At 39.9% G+C, this 20,392-nt stretch overlaps 1 protein-coding gene and 1 long non-coding RNA gene across 19 annotated transcripts in view; one reads left to right on the plus strand and one right to left on the minus strand.

The window, feature by feature from the left end:
• SHISA9 (shisa family member 9) overlaps positions 1-20,392 on the plus strand; it is a 168,601-nt gene that overhangs the window by 44,704 nt on the left and 103,505 nt on the right.
• The window catches only part of LOC110405685, a 382,975-nt gene that overhangs the window by 4,414 nt on the left and 358,169 nt on the right, over positions 1-20,392 (minus strand). For 16 of the 18 annotated variants that reach the window (XR_002443056.1, XR_002443060.1, XR_002443057.1 and 13 more), the window contains 3 exons: positions 10,179-10,366; positions 4,982-5,242; positions 1,787-4,386 (listed from right to left, as the gene is read on the minus strand). This is a non-coding gene — a long non-coding RNA (uncharacterized LOC110405685). Of the gene's footprint in view, positions 1-1,786; positions 4,387-4,981; positions 5,243-10,178; positions 10,367-20,392 lie in introns of those variants that run through there. The other 2 variants (XR_002443059.1, XR_002443065.1) reach the window with 2 other exon arrangements.

Below are 20,392 nucleotides of genomic sequence, written 5' to 3' on the forward strand. Positions count from 1 at the left end.
GCTACAGCAAGTTCACAGTTTACACAGACACTCCTTCCTTTTCAAACATTTTTAAATAAAATATTGAGCCTTTTTAAACTTTTTTTTTTTAAATGACACCATACTTAAAATGAAATAAATGAAAACTAAGCCTGAGGTGGGGGATTTTACCCCCCTCCCCCATGATTTTCTGTATTTTCCAATCCCTTTGTTAATGGTCTTGCTCTTTTTCACATATTTACTCAAACAATATAAACCAGCAATATCCATGCTCACTGAGCATACCAAGCAGCCAGAATTGTACCTCATAAAGACATGTATCTGCTTCCAGGAAAAGGAGGTGAATCAGCTATATAGGGTTTATAAGTGTTCGCTTGCTTTTGTTACATCTCTGTCACTGTTTATAATTCTCAAAGACAAACATGGAGAGGTCTTTCCCCTTTTTCAGGGCTGCATATTTCAAACACTGAAGTAGGAGTTCTAAGTTTTCCATAGTTGCTTTGGTCACAGTGGCCTGACTGCAACGCACACTTTGTCTCATCGATGTGTTTAAAGCACGCAGTTCAATGTAGACCTAAGCAAGAAATCTTTGGCTAAGAAAGACTCATCCAATTTTACAGCTATGAAATAAAACAGTTTTAGCCAGCTCTTTGCTTCTTCTGCTGATCCTGGAGTTGCTATTACCTTCAAAAGCATTGTTTGTTTTCATCTAAAACTAAGTTAAATAGCGACACTCTGCCACAAAATCCCATTCTGCTCATTGTAACACGGATAAGTGGTAAACGTTCTGCTGGAGACCTGGTTCTGGTTCTTGCCTTTTTTTGGTCAGCTGGTGACTGTACGCAGCTCTCTCTGAGAAAGGCTGTGGCTCTCAAGGGCTTCCAAAACTTTTGCCTCTCCTGGGCAAGGAGATACAGTTTGTCTTAATGCTTCCAGATGGTTTCTAGAGATTAGTATTGCTTAGCTAAACTGTACTGATGATCACTGTCAGAGCAGGCGAGCAGTAATTAATTGATTCCATCTGTGTCTACTTTTGGGCAGAGAGTAATTTCTAATGCCCATTCCTACAAAGAAGCAGAGGGCATCAGATAAGTCACCTCTAGTGGGATACAAGGATGTTGAGAGACCAACTGAAAGTCTCTCTTTGTAAATGCTAATATACAAGATAAGCCATCGCCATGAACTTACTATAGCTTGAAGTTTGAACACTGAATATATAACCTAGCTACACTACAAAATTTTAAGCATTATTGCATGATAAAATTCACTCAAATACAGAGACTGAAAATACTACCTTCTCTCCACTCCTGGCAAGAACATTAGGTCTTCCTGAGTTTGAAATAACATACACTTTCTATGTATGAGGATATAAAGAAATATCTTTAAGTGGAGCAGATTTAAAATATAATTTTGATTAAAAAACAAACCAAACTAAAAATGCTAATATATTATCACAAACTGTATTATATTGCTATCCAGAAGAACCTCGAGAAACTCGAAAGGTGGGCTTGGGTGAACCTAATGAGGTTCTACATAGCAAAGTGCAAGGTTTTGCACTTGGGTCAGAGTAATGCCAGATATATATACAGACTGGGAGAAGAACTCCTTGAGAGTAGCCCTGCGGAGAAGGACCTGCGGGTTCTGGTGGATGAAAAACTGATTTACTTAATAAGGACAAGATTTGTCCTTACTTCTGTAAGATAGTTCCTAAAATATAGAATTACAAAGTTTTGATGCATTTCATTGTTTGCTTTCATAGACGTGTCTCATGGCATTACAAAAGAAGCATTTGAAGGACAAATGCAGATTTTTTTTTTTTATCATTAGTGAGAGAAGTGTTTCCTCAAAGAAAAAAAACCTGCAGGTTTTAGCACTGAACACAGTCAGTGGCCCCAGCCTGACAGGCAAACTTCTTGTGAAGATTTGTCATCATGGTCTAAGTGGGTCTTTCTGGATACTCTGGTACATTTTGAAAAGAAGCCTAACCAATTCTGTAAGAGGATTCACTTGATCACAAACCTGTTAATGTAGCCAGGTGGAAATCCAATACTTCAACAAATGACTTATGCAAAAGCCAGCATCCTTTTAGGTCACGCTATTGTTTGCCACTATTATGCAGCCCACGCACAAAACAAGTGAATATAGTATTTCACTGTAGGCCTATGCATAATTGAAATAAACTTGTAAGCAATCTCTTCTGGCTATGGCGTAGTAACGGCTGTCAGATTGAGCAGCACTTAGTAAATCACCTTTTGTTTAACAGGTGAGTGCTGGATATATAAATTACACCACATAAACATCACAAAGGATGTTTGGTGATTCACAGACAAAACAAAGAACATAATGTGGGACAAACAGGAGAGGAAGCTGCCCCTTTTTTGGAAGAACTATTTCGGATTCCTCACACTGCTCCAGAGCTGGTCCCAAAAACATGAGCATGAGTGAGACTGGACTGCTCACTCTGCCTGAAAACCCAGCTCTGCTGAAGCCAGTAAGAATTTTGCATCCTTCCTCTCAACGCTTTTTTTTTTAATAATAAAAAAAGAGCCAGACTTTCAGTGATGGCTTCTGAGGATTATTAATTCACTGTTAATTAGAGAAAATTATCACACAGCAAGTTTGTGTTGAGTGCAATAACTCAGGTTTATAAATTTTTATCAATAATAACAGTTTTTATCTACCTCTGAACCAGCAGGTACCACTCATATGTATGATACAAGTGACATACATGTTTTTTGTTAAATACATCGAAGAAAAGACAACAGGTTTTATCCCCTTCTGTCAAACTTCCATAAAACTAGAATGGTTTGGGTTGGAAGGGACCTTAGAAGATCGTGTTATTCTAACGCCCCTACCACAGGAAAGGATACCTCCCACTACACCACGCTGCTCAGAGCCTCATCCAGTCTGGCCTTGAAAACTGTGCAAAGCTGACCTATTCCCAGTTTGACAACTGCAATCCCATTAACATAAGAATTTCCACAAAGTTAACAAAAAGTTCAATAAAAATTTATTAAGTCTATCAAAATATCCTCAGTATCCTGTGGCTTGTCAACTCATATAGAATGGATAATTATTATAGAAATAAGCAATTATATATATTTTTTGCTTATTGCTTTATTTTATATAATGGTTTGTAAAAGGAAGCATCCTTCATTTCAGTCTCAAGGCTCCTAGTCACACTTCAGTCGCATAGCTTAAATTCCTCATAACATAAGGCAGGTCTCAATAAAAAGATTATGAGATAAGAGAAAGGAGGTGTTTTTTAATAGTAGTAATAAAAAAAATTATTTTAATTAGGGATTCTTATGAGTTGCTTCTAACTAACAGCACATCAGTATTTGTATTACTTCAAAATCAGTAGTGATATAACATTCTGTCACCTAAAACCATTAGAAACGATTATTAGAATCATTTCCTAGCCATTGAGTGAATTTAGTTTTCTGTGGTTGATAAGAGACGTTTTGACTGTAATTACTAGGTATGGCAGTGCAGATAACTTCAAGGGCAAACTCCACCACCACCAGCAAAGAATATAAAAAACTTAAGCCAAAATTTCCAAACTGATAGGAACCTTGAAAATAGCATCAAATCCACAATTTATTTATAACCATTAACAATTTCATTACAAAATAAGAGACATGGATGCAACTATTTTCCTTAACCTTTTTCTCAACATTTTTTTTCCTGCTTTGCTCATGTTTTATAGCAACTCTCAGAGAAATAAGACTACAAGAAATTTTAAGAACATCCATAAAACCTTACAACACTATCTGATTGCTGATGTAAATGTAGCCAACTCATTTAGCTTAAGATTTCACCACTTGTTGAAACAATAACTAGTGGTTGCTCTTGGCTAATATGACTAGTATGTAGAAATTGCAAGCTCCAAAAACGCATATAAACCAAGCAAAGAGAAGCAGGCTTTAGAGAGGCAGACACAGTCAACCAGATCCTGACAAAAACAATCCATCTAAATGCTATGTTTATTTAAGTTCTTCACGCTCTTTCTTTGAAATGGAGAGACAACATCCACACATCCTTCACAGTTCATAAATCTTACCAGGATGCAATGGCACTAGTGAAAGTAATACAGTCCACAACTAATACTTAGAAGACACTTCTCTGCATTTCTATGGAGAAGCATGCTTAACCAGCAGAGTATCCTTAAAGGATTTCATCCCCAAAATAGGAAACCCCAACAATTGCCTAAATAAAAATGCAAAGAATCTTTTATCAAGGATTTCTTTGCTTTACTTAAGTAGTTTCATTGCTAAGAAAAAAAAAAAAAACTTTGGAAAATTCCCTGTTACATCCTTGCATTTAACTTGAGAGTTAATTTATAGCTTCAGTGAGATGTGGGAGATGAGATGGAGACGTCTGCTTACTGAAGATCTTGTAATTAAACTAAAAAAAAAAATATGAAAAAGGGTATTAGAAAACAGCATTGGTATAGCTTGACACAACTTCAGAGCATACTCTGCAGTTAGTAGATTAACTGCTGTATATGCGTTTGGGAAGAATAGCAGCAACAGGTTCTCTGGCTAGGTTTTCATCACTCTGACTGATCAGTAGAAATCAGTATCTCAGCTGCCAGAGAAAGAATCCCATTCACTGTGTGCTCGTAGCTTTAAAAAAAAAAATCTTTAAGAACTAGATTTTTAGAGTTACATGTGATCAATCATTCATTTAATCACTGCTTTGCTGTTTCGTGGTTCCTTAAGCAATAGATATTGCACTTTAAGGTTTTTAATTTTTAATGCAATTTTAATTCATAATCCAATGATATGTGTTTCTGTCATACAATTACAACTGCAAACAGAAATTGTCCATACAGCAAATCTAGAATGTTTACATGAAGCAGCAGCAACATATGAAGATCTTAAATGCTTGCTTAGAACAAGTACATTTTAAATATTAAGAGGCTTTAAGTAACATCATAATAACAGTAACTTAGACTTCAAAGAAACAGTAAGCACACTTAATTCTTGCAGCACTGTACCTCAGTCTGGGTCTGTTCTTGTCCTCTCCCTTGGCAGCATATGTCCACTTTGCTGGATCTTTCTTAGGAATCCCAACTCCCAACTGGTTTTGACCATGTTTTGACAACAGTCGCTCCTCAAATAGTGATTTTCTATGTTAACTGCACATTTTCAGTGTCTTAAAAATAAATTCTTTGACTTTTCAGAAGAGCTAAACATAGGTGTAAAATTCAGAATCCACTTAGAGTCAAGGATCGTGCTTCAGAATAGGTATTGCAGTTCTAAAATATGAAAGAACAAACAAATATAAGAACACATGCAACGTGTATTGTGATTTCTACACAGTATTTGCTATTTAGCAATTTTGTATGGATTGGGTGATCAATTGATTATTACCTAGCAGCTGAAATGCTAACACTCATCAACAAATTTGTCAGTTGGAAAATCACAGAATGGCTTGAGTTGGAAGGGGCCTTTAAGATCATCTAGTTCCAACCCCCCTGCTGTAGGCAGGGATACCTCCCTCTAGACCAGGTTGTTCAGAATCCCACCCAGCCTGGCCTTGAGCGCTTCCAGGTAGGGGGCATTCACAACCTTCCAGTGTCTCACCACCCACAGTAAAGAATTTCTTCTTGATATCTAGTCTAAACCTACCTTCTTCCAGTTTAAAACCATTTTCCCTCATCCTGTTGCTACTTGCCCTTATAAAAAGTCCCTCCCCAGCTTTCCTGTAGGCCCCCTTCAAGTTCTGAAAGGAAAAAATAGCCTTGTTCTTTTTCACATCCAGTCAGTAAGGTTACAGCATATGCTTCCTAAGGGCCTTGATAACTCTCCTATCTGCTTTACCTCCCAGAAAACTGGAGAACGAGCCATGTGCTGATGTGGGGGTGAGGAACAGTGAAGCTGTATCAGGGCTGTGACTACTCCTGGTTCCTACTCAAAGAGCCATGCTAGGCAAAGGTGGAAGGGGTACTGACCCCATTCCTTACGCCCTGCTAATAAAACAATTACATTTATTTAACAAACTGTAGATTAACACCAACCTGTAGATTAATAATTCCATAGTAAAAAGACCGTGATTCATATGAATAAAACATGAATTGACCTTGCTCACTTTCCTTGTGCTCTTGCTTTACATTCTTCCACCGTAGTTACACTATAGCGCTCCCTAGTACTTAAAAAAATCTACAGGGGATAAAATATAAACACCTATTATTATGCCATAAAGGCAAAGCAGTGTAGTAGCAAAAAGTTTTGCATATCTATTAATTCCCAGAATCCTTGAAATCTCAGTAAAATAAGTGTGAGCCTAGTGCTATTTTGATCTAATTAATACTTACATATTTCATTGCTTTCCCATTCTAGGTGGATTGGCTGAGCCTGATTTAAAACCATGGCCTTAGCTCACTGTTGAGTGGTAATGGTGGGAGGAGGTTTTTTGCAGAGGTTGCGCAGGTGGCTGCAAGAGTTTTCTCAGTCTATAGCAATTTATGGAAAGAGTCAGAAAAGCAGCTAGTAACATTCATCTCTGGCAGGGTACATTCTTATGTATTTGTTCTTTCATGCTTTAAGACTGCAATACCTGTGCTGAGGATTTGATTGCTGTGAGGCTACATCTGTTAAATGGAAACTTGTTAAAGTGAAATTACTCAGGAAGTCTTTGTAACGTGAGAAACAAAGTTTGATTTTTTCCCATTCGCCATCCAAGAAAACAGTTTCTCTGATTTAAATTACTCCTTTGGCTTTCAAGCATCAAATATAGCCACATTCATTCTGATACTGGCTGGAGAGAATAAATACAAACATGCTTATTTAGGTATTAGGACACCAGGAACTACTTGGCCAGAGGTAAAATGGTTTACCACAGACAGCAGAGAATTTAACTTGAGTTTAAATTACTCACAGAGGCATCCTCAGGCTCCATTCCTGATTCTCCTCAGTAGTTGCTACTACCACAAATCTGAACATTTTAAGGCTGTTTAAAATGTCTCCTTCTTTACTTGCTGCTGACATCCTCCAGTCCTCAGCTGCAGCACATCAGCACGGCTAAGCAGCATAGCTTCCCAAGCACTGGGTGCCCAGGCCTTCCCCTTTTCACCCATTCCTCGCCGTGACAGCCGCATGTTACCCTTTATCCTCGTCACTGAGCTGGACACCTTCCCACATCTCAAAGAAGGTGTTGGCTGGCTGTAGTCACACCTCACTCTTTTTCTGTTTAAGTGCTACCCAAGGGCTAGAAGATGTAGAGTTCTGTGAAACTCTCACTTTGCATGGGTTCTCTCTCTTACATAGGTATTTAAAAAATGCACTGATGGCATCTGATAAGTAGAAAAATAGTTTATTTCTCTTTATCTTCAAGTTCCCTAAAAGTTTTTGTCCTCTCAGAAATTCTGTATGAAGTGGACCTGTAGATTTTGATTACTAGGGTTTCCTCTAAAAGCCACTGCATGGAAAGCTTCTGATTGAAGAAACTTTTGGATCAGGCTAGCCAATAAACTTGAGGTTTTAGAAACAGATGTGCTGTGTCCAGCACACAGAATGCCCTTCCCTTCCAAAGGGAGAGGACTAAGGCCATAAGAAGGAAGCAGGTAAGTCCAAGTTTGAATTTCTAGCTGGGAGCTGCATGCAGACAATCCACCCTACACCAATATGGTGCTCAAAAGGAGCGGTGGGCACCTCAATTAGATCTGCACCATGCTGGTAAAGTAACATGAGCTGGTTCTGGAAGTGTTCTCCAGCAGCGTGGAGGAAGACCAGAGACAGGAGTTTGGGATCCAGTTCTGAGCACAGGCCAAAGGAGGAGATGTTTACAGCAGCCCAGAGCAGTTTCCAGAAGAGGAGACTGCAGCAGTGGGGCAGGAAGGTCTTAAGGGTATTTGTTAACCACTGTTGCTATTAAATCAGCCGTCCAGTACAACCATTCCAGTTCCCTTTATGGTACTGACAGCATGAAGCAGAAGTATTTCCTCCCAGTGTCTTTCCAATACTAATTTCACAAAGCTGGGAAGTGGGAACGTGTCAGAAGATGGCTCTTCTTGTGTCCCACCACACTGGAGCATGGCTGGGCAGGCCATCCTTAAGGGTCTTGGGAAGGAAAGAAGAGAATGCTGAAAACATGCAACATTTGCTTTTGTATTTTTATTCTTTCCCATGCGATGACTCTATATTTCTCCTGGGAGCTCCAAGTCATCAGCCACAAACTCTGGTTGATGTCTCTTTAAAAACAGTTTGCTGTGCTCCTGTAAAAAGCAGACTGTCCTTCAAGCAAAGGCAGTGTATACAAAATATGATATATTCACTAAAAGTGTGCCTTTTCTCTTCTCTTTGAAGCTGCCTGTAATTACATATCTAGGGAATAGTCTGATGTTTACATTTTCAAGTATATGGCTGGCTGTGTTTAGCATATTTGTCATCTTTTCCCTTTCCTGTTGCACTTCTTCTGGTCATAAATTAAATTACGGTACAAAAAGAATAAGGACTGAGAGCAAGTCACAGCAGCCCTGAAACAAGAGGCCAAGAACTAGTAAGGCACTTTTAGGTGGTGGCCATCTCCTCTGAGCCTCCTAAGAGTGATGCCAGCTGGCTCTCTCTAACAGTTGCCACTCAAAAGAGAGTCTGGCTATTTCCCATGATGCTGGATGTCCAAATGGATCTGATGATGAACCTGACATAACTTCTTGGGAAGAAAGGCTGGCCAGCTGCCACAGCTTCTCCCCCATGCAGCCAGACCAAATGTCTCCTGCTCAACAGAGCTGGCTTTAGCCCATGGGATAAATTCTGCTCTTGGATATGGAAACATAAATTCTGAAAGTCTTAGCTGGTTTCAAAGGAGGTATTCCAGATTTACATCAGTTTTCCTATGATCAGAAGCCAAACCGAGGTCTAGAGAATAAAATAAATTCACACTTTTTGTCAAAATTTATAAGATTCCTTTACAAAGCCTTCAGACAGGATTTATCCTCTGGTTAAAAATACATTTCAGTTGACTTCATCCTTTTCAGCCATTGAGCAACATCCTCAAAATCATATTTTGCTACCAACACAGGATTTTTTTAGTTATAAATCTGTATATATGTGAACATTAACATAGAAATAATTTCAACTATAAATTTACTGTCAACTTTTCAAAAAAACTATTGTTGTTTCGCTATTTTTCTTGAATTCATGTATTGATTTCATCTTCTTTAAAAATTTTAATAGAGTAATTTATATTCTTTTAGGTTTGTAGTTAATTTTCTTCACATCAATAGACTACTAATACAACTCTATAGTTGCAGATATGAGCTCCAAATATTGGCCCCCAGAAACTATGCACTGATTCATTGGGATTCTGCAGGCTAAGTGTCACTTTATGTTAATTTTTGGGCAGTACTTGTTTACAAATTTTCTTTCTTCCATATTTTGGTCATTAAGATTAGGGAAGTGTAATGATAAATATCGCTTAAGTATTTTCATTAATTTCCTGAAGAAAAATCCTTTTTTTAATATAAGCTATTCTGTGCTATAGGTGGCATCACCTATGATTCTGTTTGGGACAGTATTTGGGAATCCTGGACATTTCAAAAATATGCTACTGCATGTTAGTGGCTCTGTCACTAAGGTCGCTTAACACTTCGTAAAATCATATTTTCCATTGTTTAAAGCACTGATAAAACTTCAACCATGTGAGCTGCATTTTCTGTGCTTTCTGCTTTAGGCTACTCTTATTTAGCTACAGAAAGTTTCAGATGGAGCGCTTCAGCCTTTGAAAAACATTTAGTTTAGCTGAGTGGGACAAGTGTGTTCAAGAAACGTTTAGATATAGCATTGAGAAACATGGTTTAGTGGGGTTATTGGTGGTAGGTGGATGGTTGGACTAGGTGATCTTGTAGGTCTTTTCCAACCTAGCTAATTCTATGATTCTAAGGGCACGGGAAGAGGCAATGGGAATGAAGTCAGAACCAAAGGGAAGGAAACAAATCTGGGATACAGCGACTAGGAAGGGGGAAGACAGACCAGAGAAAGAGGATGGAGCAAGGAATTATGCTGACTAGTAAGGTCTGTGGAAAAGGGAATGACAGAAATGAAACAGGTCTTGAAGAGTGAGCTGACAGAGACAGAACAGAAATGCACAAGGAAGCTGGAAGTGTTTCTTGTTGCCCTTCAAAACTTTAATCCGATTCAACTCTTGGTGGGCTTTGGCTTTCCTAACCCCATCCTTGCAGGCTTGGACAGTACCTGTTTTCTGCCTGGGTCACCCATCTCTGCTTCCATGTCTTGCATGCATTTACTTTATGGCTGAGGTTAGTCAGGAGATCCTTCACCCATACAGGCCTCCTGCTGCTTTTCCATAACTTCCTTCTCATCAAGATGGACCACTCCTGAGCTTGGAGGAGGTGATGTTTGAAATTGAGACAGAGAAGCTGCTGGAAAAGAAAATGTCCTGAATGTTACATGCTGTCTCAGAAAATTACATTATAGCCTTGCACCTGTCAAAGATTTTTTGTCCTCCTCTCACTAACTGAGGCACTCATAGAAAGCATATTTTTCACAACTACTCATTCTTTATTTTATGAGTGTCTGTCCTGAACATAGATTCTCACTGACAGAAATGCTGAGCACTATTTATTGCATCTGAGATGAATAACAATTTGTAATTTGGGCATAAAAAGCTTTATTGTTCTAAACACCATGCTCAGAACATCTCAGTATAGCACTTCCAAGTTTGGAGAAACTTCTGACCTTCATCTCTCTGTGCCTCAATCAGGTACCATCCCTTATCTTGCAAGAGTTTGTGAAGTTAAATTAATTAGTCACTGTGAAGCTCTTAGAGACAGTAGTGAGTGATAAATGAGACAGTAAAGTCTGTGAGATAACTATTTATCTTCTGAGATGCTTTGAATGGTGAGAAACAAATAAGATTGGTGCCATTCACAGCATACAAAGCATATCAGAAGGTGGTGGGCAGGTTTTTGTGAGACTGTTTGCCCTCGGCACTGAAAGAGGCCAGGATCTTTCATGAGGCAATGAAAGACATCGATGTTGCAAGGAAAAATACATTTCATTAATATAATAGAAGATATTTTCCATAGAATTATGGTACTGTAACCTCTGCAGCTTTCCCAGGTATTTTGTTACATCCCTCTTCACAGACATAAAGCTTGGCTGTAAGTCTAAGCAGTGTAAAACATGAACACTCTCCCCTGTTATCTTTCATGGAAATCAGATTATTTAGTGCCAGATTTTAAGTCTCCTCCTTCTAAAAGATGGGGTATGCACTTACAATTTAACACCTGCCATTCTGACAACAAAGAAACTTCTCTCCTAATTGCTTCAGATTTAGAATGAATGAACTTCAAAGCCAAGGATATAATCCATTCAGTGAAAGTTTTGCAGTGGTCAAACCCCAGCTGTAACCATGGAGTGCCCATGGTTTTACAGCACAGTGAGATTAAAGAAAATGGGATGAGTTGGTGAGCATAAACTTCAGGACCTTTGGCACCTCTCAAGCCCACCTAAACCTGTTTCTGCCTCTGACACTCTTCTGTGAGTTCTTTTCACAACTTGACTTCTCTGCAAGTTAGAAATCTGCTTCTGCTTTACCTGTGGCTGGTTTTTGTGCTCTCTTTCCTCTGTGTTTTCCAAGAATAATCACATCTCCTCCCAGCTTTCTTTTGTTGAGCTAAATGAGATAAACTCTTACACTGCCTCACATAAAATGGACTTCCTGTTCTCTTGGGGATGCCATTTCTGCGATTCCTGCATTTTGAACTCAGTGTTTCAATAAGGCTGGCCAGAACTGTAGTCTAGAAAATGTCTATAAAATTCTTTCCACAGTGACACTGGTATTTCCCAATGGCTAGCTGGAAAACACTTCACTGGCACCTGAAACCCTCCACTACCTAGCAAAAGACACATTTTCCACAGCTGTGGCACACAAAGCTTTACAGATATCCTAAATTTAACATGCCCACATCTTTTTCCTCTTCTGCTACTCCAGCAGAGATGAGGAGGCTGGGAGCAAAATTGATGGGAGCACAAACAGTATGCACTGGAAGCTGGAACTGGACCTAAACTCTTCACTTCAGAGTCACAGCAACTCATTCTTCATTGCAAACAAACAAACAAACAAAAAAAACAACAACAAAACAAAAAGCAAAAAAGAGTTCAAAAACATAATCTAGAGGAATATCCTATAGTATTTAAAATTCCTCTTAAAAATTATGATTACTGCCCTGTCATACTATGAGAAAAATTCTAAAAATGAAATGAGCTTACAAGAAGCCAGTCCCTTTTCCACCGAATGGGGAAAGGAGGGGTGAGGATGGGAGAAGTGGCCTTGCCCAGCTATGTCTAGGGCAGGAACGTTGCCACTCACCCCTGTGGCAGCAGCCCTGGGGAAGATCCAGAAGAGAAGCTGAGTGAGGCTCTGTGCAGAGGGCTGCAGGAGTGACTGCATCCTTTCCGTGCCACCCTGCAGTCACCATCACAGGAATTTCACACTTTTCCTTGATGTCCTTTATCCCACTGAAATCTATTTCTCCGAATTCTGACAACTGTCAATTTTCACACAATTAAAGAAGACACTATCTAGCAGAAAAAAAGCAACATCTGCACTTGTGCTCACTCCCCTCTGCCTCCATCTGACTAACAATTGGACCAGATTGTTTGTGGTGGGACAAAGGGAATGAAAACACAGTACTTGGAGGTATCCGGAGCCTGTGCCTTCAACTTTTAATTGTAACAGAATCAAAAATAATTTTTCATTTAATACAATGAGCATCTGGTTGACATGTCAGGTATTTCGCTGTCCATAAGACACTGTTAAAAATGTAACCAGCCATGGAGCTTTCAAGGAATCAGTATATAAGGCACGTTCCGGTGCATGACTGAAATAAGTCCTTTACATACAATGTGAAAGGCAGAATTCTTCAGCCTACACAGTCACAATGAAAAGCAGGATGATCCTAGGTGAAAAGATATTTTTAAGTCTGTACTACTGTTAAGATTATGCAATCACCCATTTTACTTATGAAAACTGGAGGTACAGAGATGAGAAGACCAAAGAAAGTGATCAGGCCTTCACAGCTTCCTACTTCATTACAGGCAGCAAAATATTGTCTGAAAAGGCCAGACAGGTAAGGGGAGTAGGGAACAGTAATGTTATTGGACCATGAAAAGTATGGGGCATGAAATGCCCTGGAGCTGTCTCTTAACAATTGCATGAAAAAAAAAATAATCCTTTGTGGGGCTTTTAACAAGTTTTATGAATATTTACAATTTTATTCTTGATAATCTGTTGTAGTTATTGTCTGCTACCTGAACATCCCCCTTGTCGCTGCAGTGTTAAAAATGCAGCCATATTCTGAACAAAACCACATTAAAAAAACATGCTGAAAGTAATGCTCTTCTCTCTTAAATGTGCTTGAAATGTCACTCCCATGAACATTTTAGAAATTGCAATCTCTTATTACTATCTCTTACTTACGCTGGGCTGAGGGACAGAAACGGAAATGAAAAAAGACAAAAATAAATGGCATCATCTTATCTTCAGAGCTGCCCCGTGGCTCTCCAGCCTGCACAGAAGACAGCTGGTATAGCAGAGCGAGCCCGAGCAGCGTGGGCTCCATGCGACCAAATCCACTCGCACCTGGGGCTTGAAACCTCCTCCACAGCACGGTGTTCACACACCTTCCGTGGTGGAGCCCGGGCTCTGTAAGAGGGATAGCTGTGCTTTGCCTAAAGCAAGGCTGTTCCTTCTCTGAAGTCAGCTTCAAGCTCTATCAGGAAACTCCAGACAAACGGTTCACTGGTAGGCGGGAAGACTGACGTTAGCATGGAGTTAGGGGCCACGGATGAAACAAGCTGCCCCCGGAGGTTAGAAAGGCCTGGAAGCTTTGATGTAGCTGGAGCATGGCTCCTTTGTTTTCTGTTTGTAAAAGGCTCCCCTGCGGAGTTTTTGTTTGGGTTGTTAAAACCTGTTTAACCCAAAGAGCTGACAATAAGCACTTGGGAGCAAAACCCTCTCTTTGAAAGTCTTTTTCCTGCTCAACTGCATTGGCCACCCCTGCCAATTTATAGCTCTGCTTGCTCTCACTGCTCCAAAGGCTGCTTAAGCAAACAATTAAGCTTTGCTGATCACTCTGGGCACCAGAGTGGCAAAATATGCACTTTCTGTATAGCCTAGAACGTACTCAGAACAAAAAAGTTTCCTCTCTCCCTCTTTCTTGTGTCTTGTATTAGGCAGCTCAAGGTTTCAGGTTTTAGTAGTCAAGGGCAACCTACCCTTAGCAAGGACTGCCATTCTCGTGGGTGAGCTGCTGAGGACTGGGAAACATCAGTATTAAAGGAGGGTGTTGGTTTACACTCAATGTTCCTTACGTAAGGCCTCCCCTTTTGAATACCTGACACAGTCAGTTTTGATTGCTAATCAAGGTTGTTGCATATTCCCTCTGCATAAACAGATTTGATAAATACTACTCATTATTTCCAAAACAAACCAGGATGGACCCTGCTTCCTGCTCACTGCATTGGCTGCCTCTGTCTTTTCCTATGACCTAAATGATGGGCACAGCGACTGCCTCACCACCAGCTGCACTTTGTGCATTTAATTCTGAAGCAGCAGAAAAGTCTAAAGGCAGCGCAGCAGCCAGAGAATACTGATGTGCTGTTCCTACTTAACACAGCTTCATGGTATAAGATTTGTATTGTATGTACAAGCAGAAAACATTTTGCCCCAAGGTGTGTGCCACAGCGGGATCAACAAAACTTATTAGATTGAGTGCATAGATCAGGAAGCTGTTGTGCTGGGTTTGAAGTAACAATACAGAATTAAAAGATGGTTTAAAAAGTTTAATGTGTTGAAAAAAATTTTGTTCCATTCTGAAAAGACTCCTGGGGAACGACTGAAAAACATGCTCTATCAGAGCACCTGATTTCATTTGGGAAAATATCTTTAAAAGAAAGAAAAGAAGCCAAACTTTGACAAGTTTTTTGGACCACTTTGAAACTTAATATTTAGCAAATTCCATCTCTGATAGATTTTAGACTTTTTTTCTTTCAGTCTGGCAGATGTAGATGTCATCACTCCATCCAGGTCTTACGGCCTCACCTCCAAACTCTTCCCTGTTCCACTTCACTCATATTGCTGTGGGCAGAACTCTGATGGACACAGTGCAAGGACAGAACATCTCCTACTTGCTTCGGTACCAGCACCACTTTTTTTCCTCCACAAACAGGAACAGAAATAAGTGATTGAGAATGAATTTCTTTTCTGTAATTCTTTGTGTACATGAGTGCAAGGACCCTTAAATTTGTCCCTATACTCAAGCTCCTGTACAGATTTGTAAGCACAGTTTACAGCATTTTCTCCCTCGACAGTTAAAGGATTCATTTCCACTGCAGAAGTCACTGGGTGAAAAGTCACTATATAGCAGGCTTTTTTTTGAGAAAAAACAAAAGGAGTTTTGCTTAATACAATTATTTTATCCTGCTTTTATCTACCTAAAATGGCAGTACTTTATAGAACATTTGGAGAATGCAGGAGGTGTTTTGTGGGAAGTAGTAATGAATAATTCACGAAGGACTAAAAATAGACTTCTTGGGTTTAATTCAGAATCTTTTTATTTTCCCCTAGTTTCCTTCTCTATTTATATTGAATATAAACAAAGAACTTATTCTAAAATAGTTAGATGAATGGGAATGAACTAGAGTGAAGTAAGTCGGATATTTCCTAAAGTAATTAGATAAATTCTAGACCCGGTATTCATACCTAAGTAAAAATGATTGCACAGACATTCAGATCATTCACACACTTAGCCAAATGCAAGGAATTTGTAGGTGGTGAATTATCTAAGAATCTGCCCATTTCTGGTGGCCTGAGACACTGTTGTTGCATTGAGCTTTAGATGAGCCTTTCGCTGAGATGGCACTCCTCTTTCATACTGCTTCAGTCGAGTGTTCCTATAAAACAGGGCTGCAAAGACTATAGGGAAATGGGTAGGGAAGATGCAAGAACAGATGTAACAGCTGGGAATCAAATGTTGTTCTGAATCATGTTATCTGGAAGATTCTTCAGCTGCAGTCCTGTAGATAAACCAAGAGGAGCACTTACAGTGCAGTTCTTCAGTGTGCACATCCTAACACATTCTTTTTACAGTTATTATTTTTCCCAATTTACCTGAGCATTTCCAAGATTTCAAAAGACTTTCCAGAAAGAAGGTACCAAGAGAACAGATAAAACACTGCTGCTCCGCAAAGCCCCGACAAGGAGGATGCCAGTCCGTTCTGAGTCACATTTACATGGTGCCAAAGTACGGGGTGAGAGAGGAGGGTGTTTGCAGGGGTATTTCCAAAGGGGTTTCTCCTCTGGCTTTCTGGGACCATACCTATGCGACTAACCCAGCATGGTGAGCTCTCCAATGAGCTAAGCAAACGCACCATCTTTTTTCTAACTTTCTTCTGTTAAAAACAAGTTGTAATTGGTCACAATGACTTGGTATTATCATATAAAGCTGAAGTCAGAAGAAACATTCCGATTCTACCTTCAGTTCTTATTTCTCTGGTAACGTGATCTAAGGATCAGAACCTTGACTTCAGATACCTTTCAACCCCTAGATTTCAGAAAGGTTTCAGGGTTAATACTATCATTGCTTGTTTTCTTTTTCTCACTATAAATACGATGAGCAGAAGCATGTTGCCATGGAGACATTTCATAACGTACTTAAAGGCACTTGTTACAGTTATGTGCCACAGAGTCATCCTCATTTATGTCTGAATTGTAACGATGTGCAAAAAATCACCATGAAAACATACACAGTCTATTACCTTTCTCAGATGTTTACAGTTCTCATTTAACGTTCAGATGAAACAAATCATTTGGCAGACATATATTATTTGGAGACCTACACATTTACAACCAGAAGGGAGGATAATAGCTTATTAAAACCAATACACTTTACGCTTACATGAAGTGTCATCATGACCTGAAGTCCATCTTTGCAGTATGCTGAACTAGAGATTACAACTGAAAATAACAGAGAACTCTTGCAATCCAATTTTTCCATGGTTACACTACGTGCTTGTGGTAGACCTGTATAAAATTCAATGGATTTGCTTCTTGTGCTTTTTGCCTCTGCAAAAGGCAGAGTTTTTCATGAACTACTGAAGTACAGTGCCATAGATCCTTCTCTCAGGAAATCAGCAGCCTGGACACTAGTGCTGAACGTTAGCCAGGTCTGTGCTGCTCTGAAAGCAGCCGAGGTGTTGCTGCACTCTGCCTCCAGCCCACCTGACTTTCTCCCTGAACTCTGGAAGCTCACCTGCAGGCCATGTGCCCAGGCACTGCTGGGGCATCCCTGTCCCCTTGATGTGCTCAAGCACACGATCACACAGCAAGTTCTGCTTCTCCTGGAGTTGGAACTTGAAGGCTCACTGTGTGCATGGCCTGCAAGTTTGAGAAATCCAGGGGCTCATCTGGAATAGACAGCATGGGCTTGAGTGTGGAATTTCTGCAAAAACTTTTGAGCACGTAAGTCTCTGGCACACCTGCAGTGCATCCATACTGCTGGTTTGTCAGGATGTTGCTGGAGGGCTTCCACTAGAGAGCATGAATTTTAGACTAAGTCTTTCTGAAACTAATGCTTTACGTGGTTATAGTAAGGCTTCCTCACTAGCGCCTGAAGGGAATATAATCCATCCCGAGCTTATCATTGCAAAAATAAAACATTGTGCTGTTCTGAATCCAGCTGGGAAAGAGGAAGCAAAGGTCAAAATAGTATTTTCAGGGCTGGATACTGTTGAAGTCTGAAGAGGGCTATGCAATTGCTTGTCAGGTGATTGGTAGTGCGCACCAATCAGAGTTACTGCAAATAATTAACTGCCTGAAATAAGTCCCTATTTTGAGGTAATGGACTCTGTTATGCATCCCCATCAGCTAGTGCAACAGCAGATGATGTCACACAGTAGATGATGTCACTCCTTGCACAGGCTTTTCCACCTTGAATAGTGTTTTATGTAGGATTGGGAAAGGGGTCACTGACAGCATTCCTTCAACCACGACTAACTGCTGGCTCCACAGCTACCTCAAAACACCGAGCACCAGAGGAAAAGCCCTGCAGTAGTCACAACCTTTTGTTGCCAGGTTCAGGGACTTCCCCTCCCAAGCTCTAGGAAAACTGCAGTAATTTGCATAGAATTTATGTGGAAGATGTATGGTGACCCTCTGTATCAAATAAGAAAACAAGTGTGCATACACAGAAACACAAAATGTATTGTTGCCTGCAGTTCATCTCTTACTACCAAATATTAAACGTGCTGCAGACTGAGCATTTAGTAACAGTCTTCACCTAACACAACTGAGAGAGCCAAATGTGCAAAAAAATGACACACAAATCCTATCACTTTTCAGAATATATACACATACCATTAAGAATCCCCTATATAGAATCAACTATATTTTGAAATATTGTCAGAACATCCACAACTTCAGACATAACTTTTATCATGTCTTTTTAGTGACAACCGTGGAGTAGCAATCATTTTTGCATACCATAAGAAAGACAAATCCATAGCAGACGTGCATAATTGTTTGGGAAAAAACTTGCACATGATCCTAGTAAACTGTTTTGAACATTTTATATCAAAAGTTAGCACTGTGAACTCTGACAAACAAAGGAGGTTCACATTAAACCTTGGTCAAGGTCAAGAGTACTATCTGATTACATATAGAGACCACAACAGAATAGCAACAGCCCTATAAAGTTAAATAAAAAATGTAAAAAGTAAGGAAATATCACGGTTTATAGCTGTGCATGGGATTTGTTGAGTACTATTTTCAGGTCCAAACACTTTTAGCCCTTCCTGGGCTTTTTTTCCCTAAAGCCTAGGTTTGGTCTGAGTACATCCATTTGGTTATATAGTGCTGTAGCTAAAACACTAGCAGACTGGACCATATTTTTTGAAAGTAACAGGAAAACATTTCTTAAATGCCACCTGAACACACAGCTGCTGATTAGAAAGACACAGCAAATACAAATGAATAAATAAATAAATAAAAGGATGAAGCGACAACAGTGGCCACACAGGAGAAAACTTGCTCAGCAGAAGTTTTCAAACATTGAGAACTTTGTATTTCCTTAGGAACATATGTAAGCCATAACAGCTCATTCCTAGCTGTGCTAAGCTATATTTGAAGTATTAAACCAAAGCCACTTTGGAGTTGGAACAGAAATGATTAAGATGGATCTTCGAAGGTGTGAGTATTTCTGATATGTCTAAGGCCGTGAGTCTCAAAAAGGGTTGCAGTGATTTTTCTCAAAATTTTCAGGGAGGACCTTTAGAAAGGGACCCTTCCATACCGCACAGAGAGCAGCAGTTCCGCAGGTTGAGGGAGGATCGGTCGAGCTGCCCCTGGAGCCTGCATGGCCCAGGACACTGCCAGGCCCAGGGGGCCAGTGCACACAGCTGTCCTTGCAGCCAGCCCGGGGTCTGCGCGGTGTGCCAGTGACAGTCCGCCTTTTACTCTCATTTACAAACTGCCTTCAAATTATGCTCTCTGAGTTCTGACTGCTGAAACCGCTGAGGTATAGTCAAATTGAATTACAGGTTAGGATTTAAATAGGCTGTAATTTCAGTCTCCCATTTCCAACTTCCTACATAATCCTCTGCATGTACTTGACAACGTGCCTTTGTCAAACTGACTGTGGCCCAGCTCCTCCAGAAGAGAAAGCAGGAGAAAACCCCTCAGCCCTCTGCACTCCTGGGCCCTGTGTTCCTCTCCTGCTCCCCTGGAGGACAGGGGTGTGAAACCCTGCCCTAATGCTCCCTGCGTCAGACACTCATGTCTCTTTTTCCTCTGCTGTGCAGGTGCAGCAGATGTGTACAATGATGTGATGACAAGAAATAGCCCAATGGCAATTAGAAGAGCAAGAAGGAATATATGTTCTGCATTGCAAAATGTCATCCATATTTTAAGATTACTGTTGCTTAAAGACTCTTATAAATATGACTACTGAAATAAGCATATACACACATGCATTCAAACACGCATAGGAATAGACACAAAAGAGATACAGGTCATATATAAGGAATTAAACCACTCCATCTCATGCTAACTCTTTTCAGTTGCATATTCTAACTTGAAAGCATGAGACACAGCACGTAATACGTGGTATTTATGTATACACTAACTATTCTCACTGTGACATACACATGAATTTTTGTACTCATAATTTCTACACACATGCTCTACACATGTGCCCTATTTTATTCCATTTTACAAGAAAAGGAGAAGATCATTATGAAGCCATTTCCCTCACAAATGCAACAGCAAAGACAAGAACACTATAATCTCAGCGGCCATCCATCTTGTGCATTATTCAGCAGAAATGGCAATGCTTTTCAATGCTGCCTTTTCTTTCTCTTTTTACAATGTGTTTTAGCAGCGTTCAAGT

This window comes from Numida meleagris, chromosome 13 (genome assembly GCF_002078875.1).
Source record: "Numida meleagris isolate 19003 breed g44 Domestic line chromosome 13, NumMel1.0, whole genome shotgun sequence".
NCBI lineage: Eukaryota > Metazoa > Chordata > Aves > Galliformes > Numididae > Numida > Numida meleagris.